Consider the following 24,938-nt stretch of genomic DNA (forward strand, 5'->3'; position numbering starts at 1 on the left):
CCTCTCCAGGCAACCCTTTCATACTCCCAAGGAGTAGTGTCCACTTGATGTTTCTGGATGGTCCTGGGATAGATGTGTCTGGGACCAGGGATAGATTTTTACTCTACTCTAATTCAAATTTCCTAAACCAGTGTAGCAGCATATGCAGATCAGCTGCTGTGGAGAATCATGGGAGAGGAAAGCCACAATTATCAGAGATCTCAGGAAAGTGGTGTAGCCATACCAGACAAAACCAAACATGGATATGTGGACTGTTTCATTGCAGCAGTTTTCAAGACAGGGAAAGGTGTTGCTGGGGTGCCCATCCCCATGGCTTATGTCAAGCTACCAGGCTGGGCAGCAGTTGCCCTCTGGCCCACATGTGTCTCTTAATGGGCTATCACTTGCATGAGGAAGTGGTCCGATCCGCCTGTCATCACACAGGAAGAATCACTCCATTAACTAGAGGCAATATTGCTCCTGCTGAATGGTTCTTCTCATGAGTAACACCAGACTGCATGCTTTTATCCAAGAGGAAAGGGCTGCCCCCCCCCTTTACCCAAATTTATTGTACAAAAAATATAGCAGAGCCATTCAAGAATTCCAGGGTGGGGCTGCCTTTTAAAACTGACCCTGGATATCTGTGCTCTGCCATGTGTTATGTTTGCGGTGATCTTATTGGGTTGCCTGGTTTCTGGTGCCACTGAGACTGCATGTTGTTGTGAACGTACTTCTTTATTAATTTTTGGAGAGCAAAACACATAGTGCCTGTCTTGCCATTCTATCCAGTGTTCCCTCTAACAGGGATTCCCAGATGTTGTTGACTACAACTCCCATAATCCCCAAGCAAAAGCCATTGCAGCTGGGGCTTCTGGGAGTTTCAGTCAACAACATCTGGGAATCCCTATTAGAGGGAACACTGATCCCATCCCCTGATTGCTGGGGGGTGGGGGGTGAGGAGACATAGTAGAAAGCAGGTATCCCCCAATGTGCCTTTCCCCTTTGACAGTCTTAGATGCTTGGGATAGGACAGCACAGCATCCCTGTTGCCAGGCAATGGCTTGAGTTGCTTGGAGACAGGGGTGGGGCAAGTGCTTGGAGAGGTGGCCATCAAGAAGTGCAGCGGGCATGGAGCAGGTGCGTTCCTGGGAGGGTCTGGCCAGCTCTCTCTATGATTTCAGTTCCAGAAACAGCACGAAACTGCAGTTATGAACACTGCCACCTTCAAACCTCAGGTTGGAGCAGCGAAACGCATTCTGAGCCTTCAGGAATCAACAGTTACCCAAGGTTCCATAGAGTTTTACAAACATCCCAGCTTGTTCTTGAATTTCCCAGGTATGATTATCACAATTGGGCTAGCCGCCGGAAAATTTTTAACTCATTGTCTTGTCTCACAAACTCACAGACAGAAACTATTGGATTAATTTCATACTACTATCTCCTCTCCAAACTGAATGTGAAAAGACTCTTTCTATCCTTAAAAAATACAACAATGGTCTCAAAACTAATGCAGTTGACCTTCAGATTTTTTTTTTAAAATTCCAAATTTTTATTAACTTTTAACAATAACAGTGATAATAAACACAATCACAAATTGACTTCCCGCGCACCTCTTTTCGTGATAACAACTATAAATTTTACCCTTATTATAATATTAATAAAAAACACAAATTTAAACCTTCCACCACCATTAATCTACCCAACCTGCATTTCAGATTTCAAATCCAGCTGTAAGATCCATAGTAGGAATTCTTTAAGTACAACAAAAATAATTTCCAATCTTCTTTAAAACATTTTAAGTTTTAGTCTTTTATCAGTGTTATAAATTTTGCCATCTCCACATATTCCAAATTTTTTATCAACCAATCTTCTTTTAAAGGCAGTTCACTACTTTTCCATTTCTATACGTATATACATCAATGCCATTTTTTGGTTATCAAATATCATCTATACATTATTTTATAATAATTTCCTTTTAGAGCATAAGATACAGTGAATTTTAAATCAGTTTTCCATAATGTTTCCCAGGTTGCTGTTTCTATATTGCACCCCACATCTTAAGCCCACTTTTTCATAAACGTTTTAACCACTTCCTCTCTTGTCTCCTCCAAAAGTAACACTTTATACATTTAGAAACTAATTGTCAGAACTTAAAATCTAATCATCAAATCCAACTTAAAAATCTAAATAGTTATAAAATTCAGCTTTCTTTTCATTAGGGGCATAAGTTCCAATTATCACCATTTTAATTCCAAATATTTGAATTTCCAGTACTAATAACCTATCTTCCTCATCTTTGAAAAGCAATCTAGATTCAAATTATTATTCGACATAAAATACTACCCCCCCTTTTTTTCTTGTCTAGGTAAACAAATCCTTGTCCAAAAGCCTTATTAACTAAAAATTTTTTCTCTTGCTTTCTAATATATGTCTTCTACAAACACACAATGTCCAAATTTTGTTTCTTAAAAGAATGAAAGAGTCTGTTTTGTTTTGTTTTTTGTATTTAACCCATTAATGTTCCAAGAGAGAGTCCTCTAATCTCTATTAGCCATTTGGTCTAATTTGAATTATGTGTTGAAGGAGCCGGATGCTCAAAAGATAAGGTTTTTTAATATATATATATATTTCCACCAGAATTCTTGCACTTTAAGGAGCTCAGTAAATCTGTTCTTCTTACCCTTATAAAAAAAAGAAACTCCCTCCAATAATTCCCCCCTGAAGTACATTCCATTGGAATTCAAAACATCTGTCAAAAATTTGTAATCCTTAGTTTTTCTTGGAATTCTGGCTGGTGTTTCTTTCATTAAGCAAAGAACTGCCTCAATCTGTGACTTCACCTCTTCAGCTGGAATTCCCAAAAGTAATACAAGCTCCTCCACCAGCAATTTTTTGATGTTTTGGCCAACTCTTTCTGAAATACCTCTGAACCTTGAAGATCTCTCTTTTTGTCTAAATTCCAGCAATGCCATTTGATCCAATAAATTTTCCTTGTCATCCTTCAGTGACCCCACTTCATTCTCCAAGGTGTCCTCCCTTGTTTTAAATTCTTTATTATCTTGTGTTGATATCTTAACTGTTTCTTCAATACTTGATGTTTTATCGTTTAGTGTCTGTGTGTCTTGTTTAATTTGTTGCAAATTTTGTTTCACTTGAAGCATATCAGAAGTAACTTGTTGGAGAGCATTAGCGTTTGACTGAAGTATTTGTTTCATCTCCGTCAGTATTTGATTCAAATATGCAGACATTATGGCTTCCCCCACACCTAGACTTAGAAGGGAAGATTTCCTGGACTATAAGTATATCTAGCTTTAGTGTTGGTTTTCCCCCATTATGTTCCTTTCTTTCTTGTTCTTTTTTTCCCCCGCTCCCCTTTCTTAGAGGAGAGAGAAAGGAGTAGAGCACTTTCACAGCAGGGTTTACTGTCCTTGATCTCCAAAGAGAAAGTAGAAGCCTGTAGTTATTTTCCAAATATAAACAGTTCTACACCACAACTCACGTATCTTATCACTGGCAGTTCCATTTTCTCACGGTAGTGTGAAACGCCTTTTTGCCGTAATTAGCTGTTATTGGCTGGATTAATGATAGACAGCTTCAGTGGCAAACAGCAAATCTCCTCTTCCATAAACTCTTCAAACAACAATGAAATAAAATAAAAATAAAAATAATTTCCACTAAGAAGATCTTTTTCCAAATACTAAAAGTTTTTAAGCATCGATTAAACTCTTAAACAGAAGAAGCAGGAAAAGAAAAGATCCTTTCTTGAATTGTAATCCAAAAAAGAACTTACAGGCTTATCTGTGGCAACTTTCCCAGAAACACAGGAGGATTTTCAACCTTTTGTCATCATTCATCATTCACTGAAGAGGTGAGCTTCTTTAAACTTTGCACATTAATTATATCCAAGCCAAAGAGATTGTCTGCTTGGCAGCTTTAAAATTCCTGAGCAGGAGTTCAGCGAAGATGGAGCCCCTTTCCCTGCTGATCAACTTGAGACAGCAAACCGAGCTCTTCAGCCCGGTCCCTGTATCAAATGACCAGCATATGAGAAGACGTGGGTTATCTTGAGTCAAATCCTTTAATCTAGGACGACGTAGGGAGGATTTTGAAGCCTCAAAATCCTCTTTTCCCCTCCTGCTCAGTCCCCCCTTAACAGGGAGGCAGCCGCTGCGTTGGCAGTCCAACTGGAAGGCCCAGTTGACCTTCAGATTTACAATATTGTGGCAAGGAGAGTTTCCCCCCAAAAGCCTTTAAGAAGCTTTATCTCTGGCCAAGACATTTACAGCCCATCTTCCTGTTTAACCCCAATCACAATAAATTCCCTGATGGAGCTTCAACTAACTTCCTCCACAGAGACAGCTAATTTGCAGCCTCACATTCCCATCCAAGATGAACTGCTCCAGCTAAAGTAAATTTACTGCAGTTATGCAAAACATAGGTCCGCAGCCAGGATTAAAAGGGGTCTCATGCTTAGCCTCAGACTCCAGGAGTGATCTGGAGCAGGATATGGAAATTCAGCTATCGCATGTAGTCTCAAGACTCTCCAGCAACTCAACTCCAAAATCAGGTCGTGCTTTAGACATGCACAGCCGAACCAACCTGATGGAGGTAATGTCCCCCACAAAAGGCTGCTGAAAGTGCACCTGTCAGACTTTCATTCAGAAAGTGACAGTGACAGTGAAAGAGGCAACCCTGGAGCTCTGTCTCTCAGGCTTCCCTCTATCTCCCATGGATGCCTCCTAGATTCTGGAGCAGCAGTGGGGCCCTGGACAGGAGCTCTTGCTCCACGAGATATGCACCCCAGAGTGCTCCTTGCTTCTGACCTACACTTCAACAGTGTTATTGCTCTCCTCATCCCAGATAGATTGTATGCACCATGGGTCCTCCCTGTGGCTCCCCCATTTTACGCTAGGGCTGATGACTTTTATGACAGAAGAACTGATTCACACAGGCCCTTTGGCATCCAACAAGAATGAAGGGCAGAGCCATGCAGCACTCCCCCCTGCCCACAGCAGCTCCTTATCAAGAGACCCAGCTGCACAGCCCCACCCAGGGCCTTGAATCTGTGGAAGCACCCACCGCCTTGCAAGTCTGGGTACTGGCGTATCCTTGGTCAGCGATTCTCATCTTGAAAACATTAGTGAGCTGAACTCCCAAGGCAGCCTACCCAAGCCAGTGGGCACTCAGGACTCCTCTGCTGACCTCCCTGGACTGGATCCAAGACAGTTGGCTTCTGTGAGGGAAGTGTTGGACCAAGTGCCTCACCAGTGCCTCCTGGGGCAGAAGGATGGGGGCTAGCAGATACCCCATTCCCTCCCTATCTTGGCAAGAGCCCCAGTCCCCCAGCTTGGCCAGTGGAGATTTTCTGATTTCTGTATGGAGTTCTCCCACCTAGAATTCAACTCCCTTCTTGACCCTGTGACATCCCACAGACCAGCATAAGGTCAAGGTCCTGTTGTGGAATGTGGCTGAGTTGCTCCGTTTCAGAGATGCAGCCTCCACCAACTTTCTTTCCCAATTCAATATAATCTTGATGATCTTAGTCTTAATGGATACCACTTGTACAAAGTGGGGGGGGGCGGGTTTCCTAGGGTAGACTGGCCTGGGGATATTAGTCTCCACTACCCTGCATGAAACAGCATCACCGCTCACTCTGCTTAACCAAACTGCTATCGCTATTCTACTTCACCTGGGTCCCATTTAGGGGTGTGCATGGAACCGCAGAGCTGCGGTCTGGCACTGGGGTGGGGGGTTCCTTTAAGGGTGGGGGAGGGTTTACTTATCCCTCCTGCCGCTTTCCCCCCTCCGGAGTGTGTATTCTCATTAGTGATAGGGGTGACAGGATACCTCCCTAACACCCCTTTCCCCACTTGGCTGCAAAAGGCTTCAAGAAGCCTTTTGCAAGTGCGCACTTCGCGGAGACATGAAGCGCGCACGACGTGCACATGCACAGAAGACTTCTTGAAGCCTTTTGCAGCTAAGCAGGGAAAGGGGCAGCAGGGAGGCATCCTGCCGCCCCGGTTACTAACGAGAATACACGTGCCAGAGGGGAGAAGCGGCGGGAGGGGTAAGTAAACCCTCCCCCGCCCTTAAAGGAACCCCCCACCCCCATCCATATGAACCTTGAACCACCCATGTCTGGACCAGTCCGGAGGCCTGTAGAATGGCCTCCAGACCGATCCGGGCACATCACTAGTCCCATTTCACTGCTGATAATCAATATGTACTTCCTGCTACTGCGGCAAACACCCAAAATCAGCTCTGCATGGGCTGAACTCGAACATTATACAGGTGAACTTTTGCTGGCCAATCCTGATGCACTGGTGGTGTTGCAGGGTGACTTCAATGCCAGGCTGGGGCCTGAGGACTACACCCTATTCTCCCGACACCAACTTCCACCTCCCTGCTTGGAATCTGAGCACTCCCCCCCTCACCTGCCTCTCTAAGGACCAGAGAGCAAATTACACGGGCCTCTGCCTAGCAAAATCAATTGCCAGGCTCAGCCTCTATATATTAAATGGCTCCTTCACAGATGACCATCCCGGATAATTTACTTATTTATCTGCCTCCAAAACAAGTACCATTGATTACATCACTATCTCCAGGAACTTGCTACCCTTTGCCAAGAATTTTAAGGTAGTACCTTAGCTTGACAGCGATCATTTCCCAACCTGCCTTCAATTGTCGTCTCTTTCCCAGCAGATCCTCTTGGAGGCCCACTTCCACCCCCAGTCTTACCTGCAGGATAAGCCAGATGTTCCAAATGGTCCCCCAATTAGATCTAACAATAAAGGAGCTGCTTGCCAAGGAAACTCTACAGAGCTACACCTAAGTTCAATGGATCCCACTCGTGCACCCCTGGCTATGAAACCCTAGTTCATGAGCTACAAAAGCAATCTAATCCACAAGGCTGACCTGCCCTCAAAGCCACCTGTGTGTCCATCCAAACAGTGGTTTGACTGTGTCGACACCAGGAAAGCTCTTGTCTCCACCTACCATAGCCACAGTACAGGAACCAATGCCACAATGCTCCTCCCACACCTCCTGATCCTTAAGAGACAATATAAAAACCTACTGGCCTACAAGAAAAGAGAGGCAACGAAGGCTACTTGGTCACGGCTCATCCAGGCAGTCAGAGCAAAGGACTCAACTATGTTCTGGTACATCACAATCAATTCCACTGGCATGGCATAGCCCAGATAGACACCCATATCCCACCAGAGATCTGGGAAATGTACTTTCAGAAGCTGTATGAAGAACCCACTGCAAAAGATGGCTCCCATCTACCAGATGTAGAAGACTTGCCCAGGTGGTCTCTACGGCTGAGACTGAGTATCTTATTTCCCAAGCCAGATCAGGGAAGGCCCTCGGGAAAGACCTTGTCCCACCGGAGCTTATAAGAAAACCAATATTGAGTGGTTGGCTCAATATTAGTCTTGGCCTTGCTCTTTACTTACATTGACTCCCATGGCCAACCTGCGGGGGCCTGGCCCCTCTGAACCTACAGTACAATTTTCCTGGAAAAGGGCCATGTGAACTAAATTGTTGCTCCTGGGCTTCCCGTCCCCCACCCACTTGCTATGGACCATGACCAGGTAAAAACACTGATCAAACAGCGGATAATGGACACTGAGTGCCAGGCTGACCTAGGCAGGGTTCCAACTTTTCTGTCCTCAGAAAGGCACAGATACTCTGCCTCCCCTGCCACGTACCTGGCACAGCTGGAAATCCCAAGCCACAGAAGGGTTTTCACCATTGCCCGTTGTCATGCCCTTCCCTCTGCTGTATTGGAAGGCAAATACAGAAAGATCCCAGTTGCAGAGAAACTTTGTCCCTGTGACAACGAGGCAGCAGAAACCACAGAACATGTACTCCTCTTTTGCCCCTATTACAGAGATATTCGGGCCAAGCTTATGTTTCTGCTACTTCACAAGTACCCGCCCAAACCATGTCTACACCAGTTTGCTGCTTTCAGATGAAGATCCGGCCTTCACGTATAACACTGCCAAGTTGTGTGTGGCAGCGTGTAGGATCCACCAAGTTGTGACTGTCAGGCCATTCCCTTGCATCAGCTCTGCATAGTTTTAAACTGCTGACTAAATTATCTTTTTTAGTGTTCCTATTTAGAGGTCTTATTTTATTTTGTTATTCATCCATCCATCTATTCATTCAATTTATTATTCGATTTATATACTGCCCTTCCAAAAACGACTCAAGGAGGTTTACATCTAAGCTCCATCTTAGCCACTGCTTTTTGCATTTTATATATTTCACATTTTATATCCTTATATATGTTTAAATACTGCTGTTTAATAATCTCACAGCTACCCTCATTTTAAGGTTAGCAGCCTTATAGTATTATAATGCAGCTTTATAGTATTAGAGTAGTAATTTTAAAGTAATGTAGGTTTATGGTTCCATAATTTATTTTTATTATTTTGAATCATGTTCTACTGTTCTATCTTATGCTGGTCTTGGACCATAATAAAGATGATTGATTGATTGAACTGAACCATCAAAATGAACCAACTGAAGCAACCAGCAAAAAATGAAACAAATTTATTTTTGCATAACCCCACAAAAACAATGGTGTTAGATGTAGCTGAAACCCTTGGAGACAAAGGCTGGCTGAACTGTGATAATTAATATGCCACTAAGCGATGTAATTAAATCAGGCCTGTACAAATTGACCCACCAGGGTGAATGAAGCCTACAAGTTATGTATGTAGGCCTGCTAGGTTTTATAAATGTACTGTGACATTGCTGCCTGTCTGGGATTGTTGGGGTAGGTGGGAAGGAGATGTCAAGCACTTGATACAGCCTACAATGTGACTGGTGGACAGTTATGTGGATCCCAAACCAGCCACTCTTGAATGTGATGTTATTCACCCAGTTGACCTGAGCTGTGCAGAATGGGTGAGAAATGGGAGCTGTGTTGGGAGAGCTATATATTTGTGGGAGTGCTGGGAAAGGACTGAGATGAGAGAAACTGTTAGATCCATGAACATTTAAACAAACTCTGTTTCTAAAGCATCAGAAGCTCTCACATCTTTAAGACATCTTACTCCTGATATCTACCAGTGATGAGTACAGTGGCCCAGCAGGGAAGTTGGCTGTAATGGAGCAAAGAGGAGAACTAGCAGTGACATTCTGTCCTCACTTATCTCCTACTGTAAAAAGGCACCAGTACTTAAGAGAGAGCAGTAGGAGACTCGCCATTAAACTGCTTCACTAACACTTTAATGCAGGGTGACTTGAGGGCATAACATAAGACATAGCCTGGACTTTTAAAGATCTGGTCCTCTGAGTTGCTTTCCTAGAAAGAAGTGTAATAGTATATACATGTGTACCCAAATACAGATACTTGACTAAGGCTGCAAGCTTAAGCATAGTTGCATGGAAGTAAGAACAGCTGGACTCTGCCCTTTTTAGACGGTGAGCTCCTTGGGGACACGGAAGGATTTACTCATTCTTGTCCTCAATCCTTTTGTTATGTAAACAAAAGTTACTTTCCATTATGAAAAGCAGAATACACAATAATAATTAAAAATATTTATATACTATTTTGCACCCATGGTTTACGTTAGAGTTCATATAGCAAAAGGTACGAGAAAAAGAATGAGAGAGTCGTTCCATATCTCAAAAGGACTCACAGTCTAAAAAGAAACACAACACAGACACCAGCAACAGCCAGTGGGAGGGATGCTGTGCACGGCTGAATATGGACAGTTGTTCTCCCTCTATGAAATATAAGAGAATCACCACTTTGAAAGCTAGCAGACGTTAACAGGGTTTACTTCCAAGTGAATACACAAGAGATGTGCATGGAACCAGATTTCCTGGTTCAGTTCGAATTCAAGCCAAATTCGAACAGAACCAGGTGGCTCAGGCTCAATCAAGCCAGGGTCTGGTCCGGTCTGACCATCGAGCCCCACAAGCTGGCTCATGAGCCAACACGAGGGGTATGCTTGTAAAGGGGAATCTGGCAAGGATTCATTCAATCCTCCTGGGTGCGCCTTGGAATGTGCGTCCCGGTGCCCAGCTGATTGGCTGGGTGGCAGAGGTGCCTGATAGGCTGAGGCGCAATCAGGAGGATTGGGCGGCGGAGGGCCTGGCCACGGAGGCGAGGCGGAGGTGGGTGCGGTGGCGGTGGCGAAGTGGCGGCGGGCCCAGCAGCAGAGGCGGCAGCAGCGGCGGGCCCGGCCACATTGGCGAGGCGGCAGTGGGCCCAGCTGCGGAGGTGGCGGTGGGCCTGGCCGCGGCACTGGGCCCAGCAGCCTGGGCCTGGCACAGGCCGGCTGGACACTGGGGCAGAAGGTGGTAGGGGGAGAGGTAACCCCTGGCCCCAAAGAGCACACAGATGCTCTGTGCGGGGTTGGCTAGTTATTATTATTATTGTTATTACACAATCTTCTGACTGGGGTAGGGAAGCTGTGCCAGGGCTGACAGGCCCCATTCCCAGCATTGGCCCCACCCCTGCATCTGACAGATTCAGGGGATGTGACTTGAGGGATGGACACATGGGGACAGGTCACTTTAGCAACAGTGGGCTAGTCGCCCCTAGATTTGGCTCCTAACACGCAAATTGGAAAGGGGAGCAGATGCAGTTTAACTCTCTGCCAAGGCCACTCTGCCCTCAGACTGAACCGCCTCCCCCTCCTTTCCTTTCACAAAGGATAGCAGCCAGCTAATGTGCCAATTAGCTCAGCAGGAAAGAACACAGATAAGGCTTGCGGAGGTAAATCTCCCCCCTCACCAAAGAGGCTGAGTCAGCGATAAAGACCTAAGAGAGAGAGAGATCCATTAAAAGTACCATGCAGATTTCCCTTCTCACATCTATGCACTCTATTTTCACGACAAAAGATTTGGCATACCTCCTCGACAATTTCCACATTGTTACATGCAGGAAGAGAGATCAGCAACAATGGGATTCTTGCCAGTGCCATGCAAACACACCTGTCCGTCAAAAAGGGTCACTTGAAATGTGCCCAGAGGATAGGTTTTGTGGTATAAGAAGTCCCAATTACATGATCCAGTGTGCTCCTTGTGATGTTCGTGCTCTTTGTGCACCAGCTACCTTGGAGTTACCAGCAGCTTTTTGGGCGATTTACTGTCCATAGGCCACCAAGCAAGGCTGTGTTCAGTACTTCGTTCCCCTCTCCAGATCGGCTTTCTCGCCAAGGCTGATCTGCCCAGTCTTCCTCACTAACATAGGAAGCTGGTTCCATGGAAGAAGCACCCTCCTGGATTCACCTTTACTGACTAATCCCTCCAACTTTCTTGCACCCGCCCGAGCCATCCCTGAGGAACGAGGTACTCCGGTCTCTTTTTCTCGATCAGGTGATATGAGCCATTGCCCCCCACTGGGCCCGAACTCTCTCTCTATTCCCCTTTCTTAAATCCAACTGCCTCCCTCTCTAAAAGTCCTCTTTTGTTTGCCTGCCTGGGAACTTACACAATTAAGACTTTAAACTAAAACACCTCCTTGCATTTAAACATATTTTGATAGTAATATTGCTTTAACTGCACATTTCTTTCCACTGTACCCCTCCCTACAATAACTGTTTTGATTTTGAAACTTAAATCTTGTATCAGTTCATTCATTTTCTGGGTCCACAACTTTGCGCAAATTAAATATAACGTGAAACTGTCCGTTCTGAACTAAGTTCCCCATGTAAGCCCAAACACAAATTTAGAGGTGTTCACCAATCACCCCCGGGCAGTTTCATTAACAACCCCATTTTAGCTTTGATTTAATCAATTTGGTCAAATGATTTAGCTTTAAATACTGTTGTAGTCTTGAGTGATTACTTTTGAAGAGTTTGCTTCAGATCTAGTTATTTTCTCTGTGCTTACGCCATAGTTCGGAACATACAGTTACACATATCAGTCTCTCTCTCTCTCTCTCTCTCTCTCTCTGTGCGAGGGAGAGAGAGAGTGAGAGTGAGAGAGAGTCTCATCTGTCTATTTTACATGCCTATTTTATATCCTATCTGTGCCCTGTATTTGAGGGGCCTGTACCCAGGTTCACTTTTAAAATGAGCACATGTACAATTATTCACACAAATGCATGCATGTTCGTCTGAACAGGGCTTCTGTCTGTGCCATTGCTGTCAATCACAGGAACAGCTTCTTCATTTATGAGATGTCTATCAAGGGAGAGCAGACTATAGTGTGGGGCACATACTTTCCACAGTATGTCCAATGCTTTTCATGAGGGCTGAAACAAATGTTTATAGATATCTAAATTTTTTTTACATCAAAGTTTCCCTTTTAATGCAGTGGAACCTTTTGTTGAATCTCTGGGTGATTTATGTTCATGGACTGCACAGCACTCTCAGATCAAGACTTAAGACTTCCATTATGCTACTCTGCAGATCTCTCAAAATTAATGACACATTTTGAGAGCAATACCCTATTTTTTATTTTTTTATTTTTTGGAAAATTAAGTTACTTATTTGACTAAAGAAACATGAAACCAAAACTGTCTGAGTAATTTTATCTCTGTCCTTTTTCAAACTCTGCATGAAACGATGACAGGAAAAAACCCTGCTTTTTAAATACTTATAGAATCAGTACTCTAATGGGATAAGGGCAGGTTTTTTACCTGCTTCTCTGTGTTGTTCTGCTTCTCTTTAGTGTCTTTAAATAAGCCAACAAATGATTTGTTAACGCAGAGCATGTTTATTAATTTATCCTGCAGGAAAATGTAATTTTGCTTTCCAGATGTAGTGTGCTGTTTGTGCACTGTACATTTGGGGCTTTTGAAGCTATTTTCCATTTTAAAATAAAGATCCATTAACTCAACTCATGCAGCAAAAATCAGTGTCTTGTTAGGAGATGGAGACTGGTAAATAGAGTATGATAGAGACAGAGATGGAGACTGAGGTAAATAGAATATAATCACAATTGTTGCACGCAGATTCACATACCTTTTTGAGAGAGGTTTATAACTCTTATATTCTTTTCTATTACCACTACTACCACCACCACCACTATTACGACTACTACAAATATTTATATAAGAGTTATATATTTGTACCCAGAATGTTGGGGGCAATATGCTAAAATCATTGTAAACCGCTTAGAGAGCTCCGGCTATAGAGCGGTATATAAATGTAAGTACTATTGCTATTGCTATTGCTAATTCTTCAATCAAAGTTCATAAAGCGGTTTACATAGAAAAATAAACAATACACAATTAATTAAGATTGTCCCTTGTCCCAAAAGGGCTCACAGCCTGAAAAGAAACGTAAGGCAGATAGAGCAAAAAACAATGGTGGGATGCTGTGCTGGGGCTGGATAGGGCCAGTTGCTCCCGCCCTGCTAAATTTAAGAGAATCACCACCTTAAGAGGTGTCTCTTTGCTCAGTTAGCAGGGTTAAGGGATACCTTTTCTAGTATTTTCTATTTTGGAAGACTACAACAGAGTTCCCTTTAGCACTGAGAGGATAAGATAAGCTTAGCTGGATTAGAACAAATATCTATCTAATGTAGCATTCTGTTTCCAACAGTGTCCAGCCAGTTATTTCTGGATGGCCCATAAGCAGGGCTTGGAGGAAACAGCCTTCTCTGTGTTCCCAGCATCTAGCATTCAGTGGTATATTGCCTCTGAACATGGAGGTTCTCTTACTCTATCATTACTAAAAGCCCCCCAAACATTATATCTATAGTGTATATATAGCTTAACCACAAAAAGCCAGCTTTCACAATAATTTGTAACACATAACCATCATTGTCATCAAAACAGAATGAAACAACCCCCAAAAACATTAGTTTTAGTCTTTTTCCTCAGAGGGAAGGTATATAAAGCTCCAGGAGTCTCATCAAGCCAGGCATCTACTCCCAAGTTAGCTAGCAGGCAAAGGGAGCTCCTTGCTTTGCTGTCATTGCTCTACAGTGCCACTGCTGCAGATGGCCAGAGGGTGTACTGCAGCAGAATCAGATAAATGAGACACCAATAAGGCCTCAGCTAATCTTATATAACTGCTCTCCCTGACTTGGTTCCTCAGATCTGAAAGTGATCAAGCCCTCTATCTTTTTTTTTGTCCCCCAACTCTTTTCCTAGCAGACCATTTACAACATATGAGCAGCAAAAGGTTGTCCAACCTCAGAGGCCTTTCTCCTGACTGGAATGATTCAAACAGTCTCAGTTTCATGCCAGGAATTCTAGGACCAGTAATCCTAGACACAGCCACTGACATGAAAGGACACTCCACCAGGGACCTGAGAGCACTCGCCATCTTTCACTTCCCCATTCCCAAAGGTAAGAACGTCACTTTTGGGAAAGAGGAATGGGGAGTGGCTACAGGATTGAAGCGGGTATTGGTCTGCTACTTGCTTGCTCAAGGCAAGTTGCCAGCAGGCTTGTGCTCATCTCAGTCCTGCTTGTAAGCATTCAAAAGGACATTCACTTTTTCAAGCATTCTTGATCAAACGCTTGTGAAATTTCTGGGTGCGACTGGAATTGGAGGCAAGTGCTGAAGGTGCTCCAGTATTCACAGCTACTACATTAACCCTGCTGACTTCTAGCAGGTGGTTCAACAGGGTAAGTTAAAAAGGGAAGGTTTTAGTCACCTACGGAGTGGCATAATAACTGCATTCAAAATGTAATAAGTTGAGTCTTCAGTAGCTATTTGTACAGATTCAGGAATATATTAGGCCCTTCTTTGCCAGACTTTCCCAACATAATGTCAAAGCTAGCTTTGTTTTAACTCGAAATGGAAGCAGATCTGTGAGATGATACTTCAACTCACAGACCTGCTGGCTGGCAGTGAAAATAGCAGCCGTCTCCCCCCTGCTAATCTCACACTTGCTCAAACCTGTCTATCCTACACATGTATGTGCCAAAACATAACTTGAAAATTAATCGGAAAATTACTTTGAACCAAATTTGCAAGTATGAATAACATATGGATCCCAGTCCAGATTATACCATGCCACTTTAGAGTATCCTGGAGGAACAAACAGGCTCAGACACAGTGACTTATGAAAACTAAAATAAAAAAGTCTGTTTTTACAGAGCAGAAGCACAGCGCCAACAAAAAAGGGTATCCCTAGTAATAGAGGGAATGAGAGCAGCTCACGGGGGGTGAAGGGAGCGGGGGCAGAGCCTTGATTGGCTTGTGAGATGGTGAAACATGGGCTGAGAGAGGAAAAATAATGAGAGAGAGGAAGAAGAAGTGAAGAGTGACATTATATCTGTCATTTCATCTGCTGTCTTGTGGGTGAAGCTAAAAGAGTGGATCTCTTCAAGAAGATCCAAGGGCCTTGTCTATGACAGTATGAGCCCCTGGTGGCGCAGCGGTAAAACTGCTGCCCTGTAACCAGAAGGTTGCAAGTTCGATCCTGACCAGGGGCTCAAGGTTGACTCAGCCTTCCATCCTTCCGAGGTTGGTAAAATGAGTACCCAGAACGTTGGGGGGCAATATGCTAAATCATTGTAAACCGCTTAGAGAGCTTCCAGCTATAGAGCGGTATATAAATGTAAGTGCTATTGCTATTGCTATTTTATTCAAACCCCATTGCTGATTGGCTAGGCACCGATGCATATACCAGCATCCCGGAGGGACTGGAGAGGGCAACCTTCAAACCTGTGAGCTTTCATGAGGGGACAAGTAGGAGTAGGGACTGCTCAGGATACTGATGGCTGTCCACCCCAGCAGTTATGGAACTTCTCCTTCCTATCACACACTTGCCAAAGTCTAAGCCTATCATCTGAACTGCTGTAAAGCCCACCTATTTGAACTAGATTTTGAGGCTCAAGGCGAAATTGGGAAAGGATGGTGTATTTCTGAGAATTAAAAACTGCTTTTTGTCATTGCTGCCTACCTTATTTTTATTTTCCTTATGAGTGAAACAGTGGACAAAATGTTTTATCATACATTGATTTAAAATGTAATAGGGTTGCCATAGGCCAGATAAAATTGCTTATGTTGGGGGAAAATATATGGTCCAGAGATCAATAATTGGCCATCCATGTAATAATGCATGAATACTGTAGAGAGTCACACACGATTAAGCCAAAGTGTTCAGGAAAAACACACATTTGTTAGCTCTGAACATGTTCCTGTCTCAATGCCAATCAAAGAAGGCAGAATCAAATTAATGTCAACCAAAGGGTGTGAATAAATTAATTACTGCACTCATAGTAGTTTGGTAGTAATTCTGAGAACTTTCTGTCACCCTATCATCATCTAATTGCTAAATGGTGGTAACCTTTCTAAAAATTAGGTTCCCATTAACTGCTGTTTTAAGTAATGCTAATTTGCTGTGCTCTCTCCTATGTTTGTACTTTCTCAACTTCAGAATGTTTACAGGGCATATTTGGAAGCCCCTAATAGTTCCAGAGATGCAGCATGCTCCTTCTCACAGTGAGGAAACTGTTCTAATTGACTACCTGTGGTCCCTTTCCACTGCAACATAGTCCAAGCAGCCATGGTGTACGAGAAGAAGGCCTTTGAAAAATGCAGTGAAGATAATATCAGTACAATGAATATATTTGATTAGTAGAGGGAAACCCAACACTTCCACAAGTGAATGTTCCAGATTAAGCACTTCAAGAACAGAACCTGACACTGGGCAGGTTCATACAATTAGTCTAATGCCAGTTTGATGAAAAATTGTGATCTGCGAAACACATGCTCTCCTGCAGAACATGTCTTATGAATCCAGAGTTTTTTGAGCGACCTCTGGTTAGTAGCATGACAAGCCAACATAAAGCTGAGATCAACAAGCTGACTTGAGGTTCCCGATTACCAGTCTTGGCTTTATGTTGGATTGGTGACTTCAAATATGCTCACATAGACTGGGTAACTTCACAAAGTATTGACAAAAAGGCCAAATTTCTAGACTTTGCCTTAAAACAGATGGTTGCAGAACCAACCAGAGAGAGAAGGGGACCTTAGTCTTCATCCTGTGTGGTGCCCAGAACCAGGGCATGATGTCAGAGTTGTAGAACTGTTAGGGAACAGTGATCTTAGTGTGATGCAATTCAGCTTATATGTGAGTGGAGCATTGCCAAGGAAGTCCAACGCAGATACGTTGGACTTCAGAAGAGGAAACATCACAAAAATGAGAGGGCAGGTAAATAGGGATTTGAGAACTGGCTCAAGGTTGAGCTGGTTCACACTTAAGCCAGCTTGGTTCAAGGGCTGGATATAAACCCATGTTGACCTCACCATGCCAATTGCCAGTGTGCATGCGTGGCAGCCTCCAAAAATGGCCACTGTCCATGCAGAAAGGGCCCTGAAATGAGCTGAACTGGCCCTTTTAAGGTTGGGGGAGGCTGGTGAGTGGAGGGGGAACTGCTGGAGACCTTCCAGCAGCCATGGCAGCACCACCTGAGGGCCTGGCAGTGGTGAGTAACATTTTTTTTAAACAAAAATGTCCCTGGCACCTATGAACTAGCCCGAACTGGTCCTAAATTGAACCGAGCCAGGCCCCCTTTCAGGGTGCCAGAACTAAACCAGACAGACTGGTTTTGTTCACATTCCTATTAGCAAAAAGGACACTGAAAGGGAAAGTCAGGAAGGTCAAATCATTCCAGAAAGCCTGGAGCTTTTTAAAAGGCCAAATAATAGAAGCCCAGTTGGAATGCATACCAAATTTACTACAACGCCAGTGTGGCTAAAATGTAGAGTCAGGGAAGCTAAAAAAGGGAAGAAGACTTCCTTCAGAAAATGGAAGTCCTTCCCAAATGAAGAGAACAGAATGGAACATAAACTCTGGCAAAATAAACACAAGGAGGAGACAAGGGATGCAAAAAAGGAGTTTGAGGAGCATATAGCTAAAAGTGTCAAGGGGAATAATAATAATAATAAATCTTTAAATAGATCAGAAGCAGAAAATCTGCCAGGAGGTGGCTGGAACCTTGATGATGAGCGCATGAAAAGGATTATTAAGGAGGATAGGAGATTGCAGAGAAGCTGAATGAGTTCATTGCATCTGTGTTCACCGAGGAGGATACTGACCATACACTGTGGACCTGAGGTTCTCAGGCTTGGAGGCTGTAGAACTGAGCCAGCTTGAAGTGACAAGAAATTCTGTTCTAAACCAGTGATTCTCAAACTTGGGTCCTCAGGTGTTATTGGACTTCAACTCCCATAATCCCCAACCAAAGGCCACTGAGGCTGGGGATTATGGGAGTTGAAGTCCAATAACACCTGAGGACCCATGTTTGAGAATCCCTGTTCTAAACTGTCTTGAAGAATTAAAAATAAAAACGTTGCCAGGGCCAGATGGCATCCACCCAAGAGTTCTGAAGGAACTCAAATGTGAAATTGCTGACCTCCTAGCAAATATATGTAATTTGATATATAATCAGGCTCTGTACCAGAGGACTGGAAAGTAGTCAATGTAATTCCAGTTTTCAAAAAGGGATCCTGGGAGGGATCTGCGAAACTACAGGCCAGTTAGGTTAACGTCTGTGTTGGGTAAATTGATGGAAAGCATACTTAAGGACAAAATTGTTAAACATATAGTAGAGCAGGCTTTGCTGAAGGAGAACCAGCATGGCTTCTGCAAGTGCAAGTCTTGCCTCACAAAACTTTTGAAGTTCTTTGACCTGGCATGAATTACGGAGACCTGGTTGGATGAGGGGGGGACATTTACATCTCTCTCAGCTGTGCCCACCAAATTTCCAGGTGCAGTATCAGCCACGGCAGGGAGGTCGGGTTGTCCTGGTTCATCAGGAGACCATCCCCATCACCTGATGCACTGTCAAGCATTCTGACCAGTTCAAGTGCCTGCATGCAGTGATGGGATTGCGAGACCAAGTTGGGATTCTGTTGGTATACCGCCCACCCCGCTGTTTAACAATCTCCCTGTTAATGCTCTGTCTGAAGAGCTTTGCCATGCTCCCTCAGTCTTTTAAAAAAGCAGTTAAAACACATCTTTTTAAAAGCTTTTTAATGTTTCATCTGCTACTTGTATCTGGTAGGTTCTTTAGGTTTTATAGTTCTTGGTTTATAGCTTTTAAAATAAAATTTATTTTGAAACCAAAAAAACTTTTTTAAAGCCAAATTTTGGGTTACGGCCCATTTGACTTATGAATATATCCCTGAGGTTCTGGCCACCCTGAAAATAGCATCATGTGAGTAAAGGTGATCTGGTTGACATAGTACACTTGAACTTCCGAAAAGCTTGACAAAGTTCTTGACAAAGAACTTGACAAAGTTCCTCACCAAAGGCTCTTAGTAAACTTAGCAGTCATGGAATAAGGAAACAGGTACATGTATGCAATGGTAACTGGTTGAAGGACAGGAAACAGAGGGTAGCAATAAATGGAGAGTTTTCACAATGGAGGGAGGTAAGAAGTAGGGACCCCCAGGGAGCTGTACTGGGACCAGTGCTCTTTAACTTGTTTATAAATGATCTAGAAGTTGGGATAAGTAGCTAAGTGGCCAAATTTTCAGATGACACTAACTATTTAGGGTAGTGAAAGCTGCAAAAGATTGTGAGGAGCTCTAAATCTCTCCAAACTGGGTGAGTGGGTGACAAAATGGCAAATGCAGTTCAGTATAAGCTGTGATTAGGGGTGTGTAAACAGGTTCAGAACCAAACTGGTTCAACTTTGAGCAGTTTGCAACATATCCCTCCAGGGGCTTCTCTGAGGTGGCGAAGGGTCCACAGAGGTTCTCCCTCCCCTCCCCAGCCTCTGTTATTCAGCCATCACCTGGTTTGGGTGGTCTTCATCACTTTCCGGGCCTTTCCCCATGAAGGCGGCCATTTTGGAGGCCGCCGAACATATGTTAATGGCGCTTGCATGCCCTGGGTCATGACCCGGGAGATAGAGAGTGGACAAAGAGAAATATTTCTCACTGTCTCATAACACTAGAACCAGGGGTCATCCCATTGCAACTAATAGCCAGTCAATTTAGGACCAACAAAAGGAAGTACTTTTCCACAGAGCACATAATTAATCTAAGGAATTCTCTGCCATACAATGTGGTGATGGCCACTAGCTTGGAAGGCTTTAAAAGGGGCTTAGACCAATTCATGGAGGACAGGTCTATCAATGGCTACTAGTCTGATGACTATAGGCTAGGAGTGTACGGACCAGTTCGAAATTTAGCCAGTTCGACTGGTTCAGTTCAAAGGCTCAGCCTCAGACTGAACTGGGTCCAGTTCAGTATGAGGTTGAGCTGAACTGACCAAGCCAGCCCAGGCCTAGTTCAAAGTGCTTACTGTTGAGTAAATAGGTTACTAACAGCTGTTGCTGGTGGTTACAGTAGCTATGGAGTGGGTTGGCGGCTCCCCCAACCCCGCCAGCCTCCCCACGAGTCTTCAGGGCTGGGCCAGGCTGGGCCTTCAGTGCACTTGGGCCTCTGTGTGTGTGTATTGGCCATTTTTAACCTCTGCACATGTGCATGGGCAGCTGGCTTGAACACGTGGTCATGTGCAGAGGGTTTTTTTAAAAAAAGGCCTACACACACGTGCAGAGGCCTGAAATGGCCTGAAGAAGGTCTGGCCAAGCCCTGGAGGCTCATGGGGAAGCTGGTGGGAGTTGGGCAAGCTGCCACTCCCCGTCCATGGCCACCACAGCTGCCAGCCACAGGCGACAGCTGTAAGTAACCTATTTTAATTGAGAGTAGGCACTTTGAACTGGGCCCAAGCTGGTTCAAATTTGAAGTGAGCCAGGGGCCTGGTTCGGGGCGGCGGGGTGGCAGTGCTGGTCCAGTTTACTTCGAAACTGGTTCAGATTTGATCTGAGCTGGAAAAACTGGTTTTGTGCACACCTATACTATAGGCCATGTCTAGCTTCAGAGGCAAGATGCCTCTAAACACAAGTTGTAGGGGGACAACAGCAGGAGAGAGGGTGTGGCCTCACCTCTTGCTTGTGGGATTCTCAGAGACATCTGGTGAGCCACTGTGTAAAACAAGATGTTGGCCTATATAGGCCTTAGGCATCACCCAGCAGGGCTGTTCTTATTGGTCTGTTGCCAACTACAGGCTGAGTTCATATAATATAGTCCATGAGAGGGTAGATAGGCAGCAGGGATCTCCATTTCTCATCATTAATTGTACGAAAAGTGCCATAGGCCCTTATGTGGAGATACTGTGGAGATTTCCTGGCTTGTAAGTACAGTAGTTGGAAGAACAGAATATCTATTTCTTTGCTCTTTGTTAGTTGCCTCTCTGAGCTGATATACATATTTTGTAGACTGAAGAGGCAGCAGTTTGGATCTTACTTCTTCAGAATTCAGCTGAGGGGGCCATATTTTTGAATGCCTTCTATCCCTCGTAAGCTGCCTGCATGTTGTGAACTAGTGCACCAGAGAGGAAAGTTTGATAAACTTGTCTCTCATGTGCCATTTGACAACATGCAAGATCTTTTATGCCGGGAAACATTTGGAAATATGAGGAGGTCTGGCTAGCTTATGTCTTTACCCACAATCAGAGGTGGTACCATTTGGATTTATACCACCACATGCTTAGAGCATCGCATGGCCCTGTTCATGCAGTGAAAAGGAGAGATTTGAATTGTTCACTTTTTGACGCAGCCAAACAGCCTTGCTTACCAGTCTCCTGAGATTTAGAAAAACCTATTTATTTTTTGAAAATTTATGTTGTACCATTTCCTTAGAGAGCGGCTGAGGCAGCTCACAAAAATTATTCATAAAACCGTAGGGAAAACACTATATAAAAATGTCAAAGTAGTATGAAAACAGAGAAAGAAGCCATTATAAGAAATATAAAAAGTCATCAAGAAATGCAATGGAATGCATGTCTAAATATATGTCTTAATTTGCCTCCTGCAAGATTACTAGTTCAGGTTCTCCTTCAGGAGTGGGGAAAGAAAGGGCAGTAGTACCAGAATGTAAAAATAAAGGGAGAGGCAAAGCTCAAACTGAGATCAGATAAGGCTCCCCGCCCCTGAAAAGGTGTGAACAGCTGATGCACCACTGTCTTGAGATCGTTCTGTGTTTTGATATAATTCTTTCTTGCAGGCCATCCATTCCAATGCCCTTTTTGTTTCAAAGGGAATTTGTGCTTGGGATTCTTTGGCTGGAAGGCTTGTCTGCCTAGAACCTAAAAAAATATAATATCTTCACCTAGGTGTATCTCTAACACAGGTTAGTTGAGATGCTCAACTTGTTTATCTTTCTTCCTCTCCTGTTGGCTGTACTCACTGTTATGATCATTCATTCATTAATTCATTCATTTTATTCATTCATTCATTTCATTCATTCATTTAATTTTTATACTGCCTTTCATTAAAATAATCTCAAGGTAGTTTAGAAAACATTTAAAACCGTAAAACCCTAAAAAACCTACACAATAAGAATTAAAATTGATTATAAAAATACAAATCTAATTAAAAGTTTTAAAAAATATACAATATAACCATAAGATAAAAGCCGCAGCAAACAAAATGCTCATTTAAAAGCCTGGGGGGAAAGCCAAGATTTTACTTGCTTTGGAGAGCATTCCAAAGTCTGGGGGCAATGACTGAGAAGGCCCTGTCCCACGCACAGGACAAGCGAGCCTCCCTCATTGTCAGCACATGGAGCAGGGCCCCCTCTGATGACCTCGTCGAGCAGGCAGAAACTCTTGGGATCAGGCAGTCCTCAGGTATCCAGGACCCAAACTGTTTAGGGCTTTAAAGGTCAAAACGAGCACCTTGAATTGGACCTGGAAACAGATTGGCAGCCAATGTAGCTCTTTCAAAATGGGGGTAATATGGACCCAGCAGGCAGCTCTGGATAACACCCTATCTGCCACATTTTGCACTAACTGCAGTTTCTGAATATTTTCAAGTGCAGCCCCACGTAGAGTGTGTTAAAGTAGTCCAACTGTGATGTGACTAAGGCCAGGGTAACAGTGGCCAGATCTGCCTTCTCAAGAAAGGGATGCAGCTGGTGCATGAGCTGAAGTCGTGCAAAGCCTTGCAAAATTATGATCAGATGCTTAGACATGAACATTCTGAGCTGGCCTATTACTGAATCTTTTTTGGGTCGCTATATTCTCTCTGCTGCAGTCATTCTAGTTCATACTGTAGGGGTAGACTGGGAAGACTGCCATCAGAGAACCAGTATGGTATATAGGTAAGCATATGGCCTGTGAATTCCTTGTTCAAGGCTCACCACAACCATGGATTCAGGACCAAAATAGACATTACATGGCAGATACATGTAAAAGTGTATCAAGGCACCAAGGCACTTTTATCAGATTAAAAAACATCAGCTTTTCTGCTGGATGTTACACTTTCCCCAAACAGATTACAGGCGTACATCAAAATTTCCTGTCACCTTTCAGTCAACCTCGTCCCAACCCCATGTCACAAAGGAAACCAAAAGAATTTCATCTAGCAGCAAAGAAAACTCAGTGTTGTTGGAAAATACAGAATCTCTCTCTTGGGAACTCATTAGCTTTTAAGGGTGCTGCCTTGAAAATCAGTGGTTCCTAAAGGAGTCGCCTCACTAGTCCACACCTCTTCTACAGCATCCATATAGAAACTGTCTTTAATGCATCTGTTTTGAAGAAATAGAAACAAATTCTACATAGAAAAGTCCCCAAATTTCGGGAAATCAAAACAATAGCTATTCAAATGGTCCATAAATGCCATTTAAGGACTGAAGGGGGCAGTAGCTCTCTCCTTGTATTTCAGACAATAGGTGTTTATTAGGGATGTGCCCAAACCATAATTCGAAGTGCATTTCGAGCACTTTTAGGGAAATTAGACAGGGAATTTTTTAAGAAAAAGGAGAGAAGGTCCTTACCTGCTCTCCGTCACCTCATTCAGTTTCCTGCTGGGGCAGTGTGCATCCCAGTACCACCACCCGCCCCTGGCACGGCACCAGAATGCAAATGGCATCCATGCATGCACGAGTGCCATTTGCATGGTCAGCAACACCATGCTGACCACGCAAATGGTGCCTGCACATGCATGGACACCATGTGCATGCTGGCACCGCATGTGTGTGGGGGGGTGGGGGGTGGGTATTGGGATGTGCTTCACCCCAGCAGAAAGCTGAATGGGACAGCAGAGAGCAGGTAAGGACCTCCTCTCCTTTTTCTTAAAGTTTCCTTTCGAATTTCCCTACAAGTGCTCGAACCATGGTTCGGGCACATCCCTAGTTTTTATTTTTCAGGATTATATCTATAATCCTGATCAACTCACTCATGCTTTATATTGAGTTACATTCAATTAAAATACCAAAATATCTTTCCTTTGAGATATTTAAGTATTCAGATGCTTATAATTTTCACTCATGCTCTAAAATGCATGGAAAGTGCACATCAAGGGGGTGGCCTTGGTATTAGTTCAGATTTTGTTCAATCTTCTATATTATGCTGGCTTTACAAATTATGCTCCATACATGCACTCTTCGCCTTGGTCATTCAGTCCACCACTGGGCTGAGGAGGGATGCATCCAAGGCAGAAATTCAATGTGATCAGGCAGTGGCACAGAGGCCGCCAGCTACTCCAGTTGGAGCTACACCAAATAAGGTGGAGGAAATGTGTCAACATTTACTGAGGCAGCTAGGTACCATTCCTCCTCATCTTCTGCATTTGGCAGGCAAGGGAAAGCAATGAAACATGAGGAATGAAACCAGGAAGAGATAGAACCCAGTGATCCTTCCTATCTCCTCCATTGAGACTGAGTTCCCAAAAAGCTCTTGCACTGACATCAGACTGAATGGAGGAGAGGAAAGGTGAAGCTGTTGGACATGTAGAGTTTCTGCCATATACTGTAGTAGGAGGTATTTGCAGGGGTTCACCTAGGTGATTTTTGAGCCTGGACCTAAAGGCCTTTGGAGCGCCCCCCTCCGGAGGACCCCACCCACTCCGGAGGTTCCCCCCCCACAGGCAGCCACACAGCAAGCACACAGGCAGTTAGTTACCCTTTTAATGACGGACTCAGCTGGTTGTTGGGCTCAGGGACAGCCTGCTGTGGTGGAGAGCCGAGAGTGTCTGGCTGGCACCTTCCCCAGCTCTCTAGTTGGCCTGTGTC

Source organism: Hemicordylus capensis, chromosome 3 (genome assembly GCF_027244095.1).
Source record: "Hemicordylus capensis ecotype Gifberg chromosome 3, rHemCap1.1.pri, whole genome shotgun sequence".
NCBI classification, from domain to species: Eukaryota; Metazoa; Chordata; class Lepidosauria; order Squamata; family Cordylidae; genus Hemicordylus; species Hemicordylus capensis.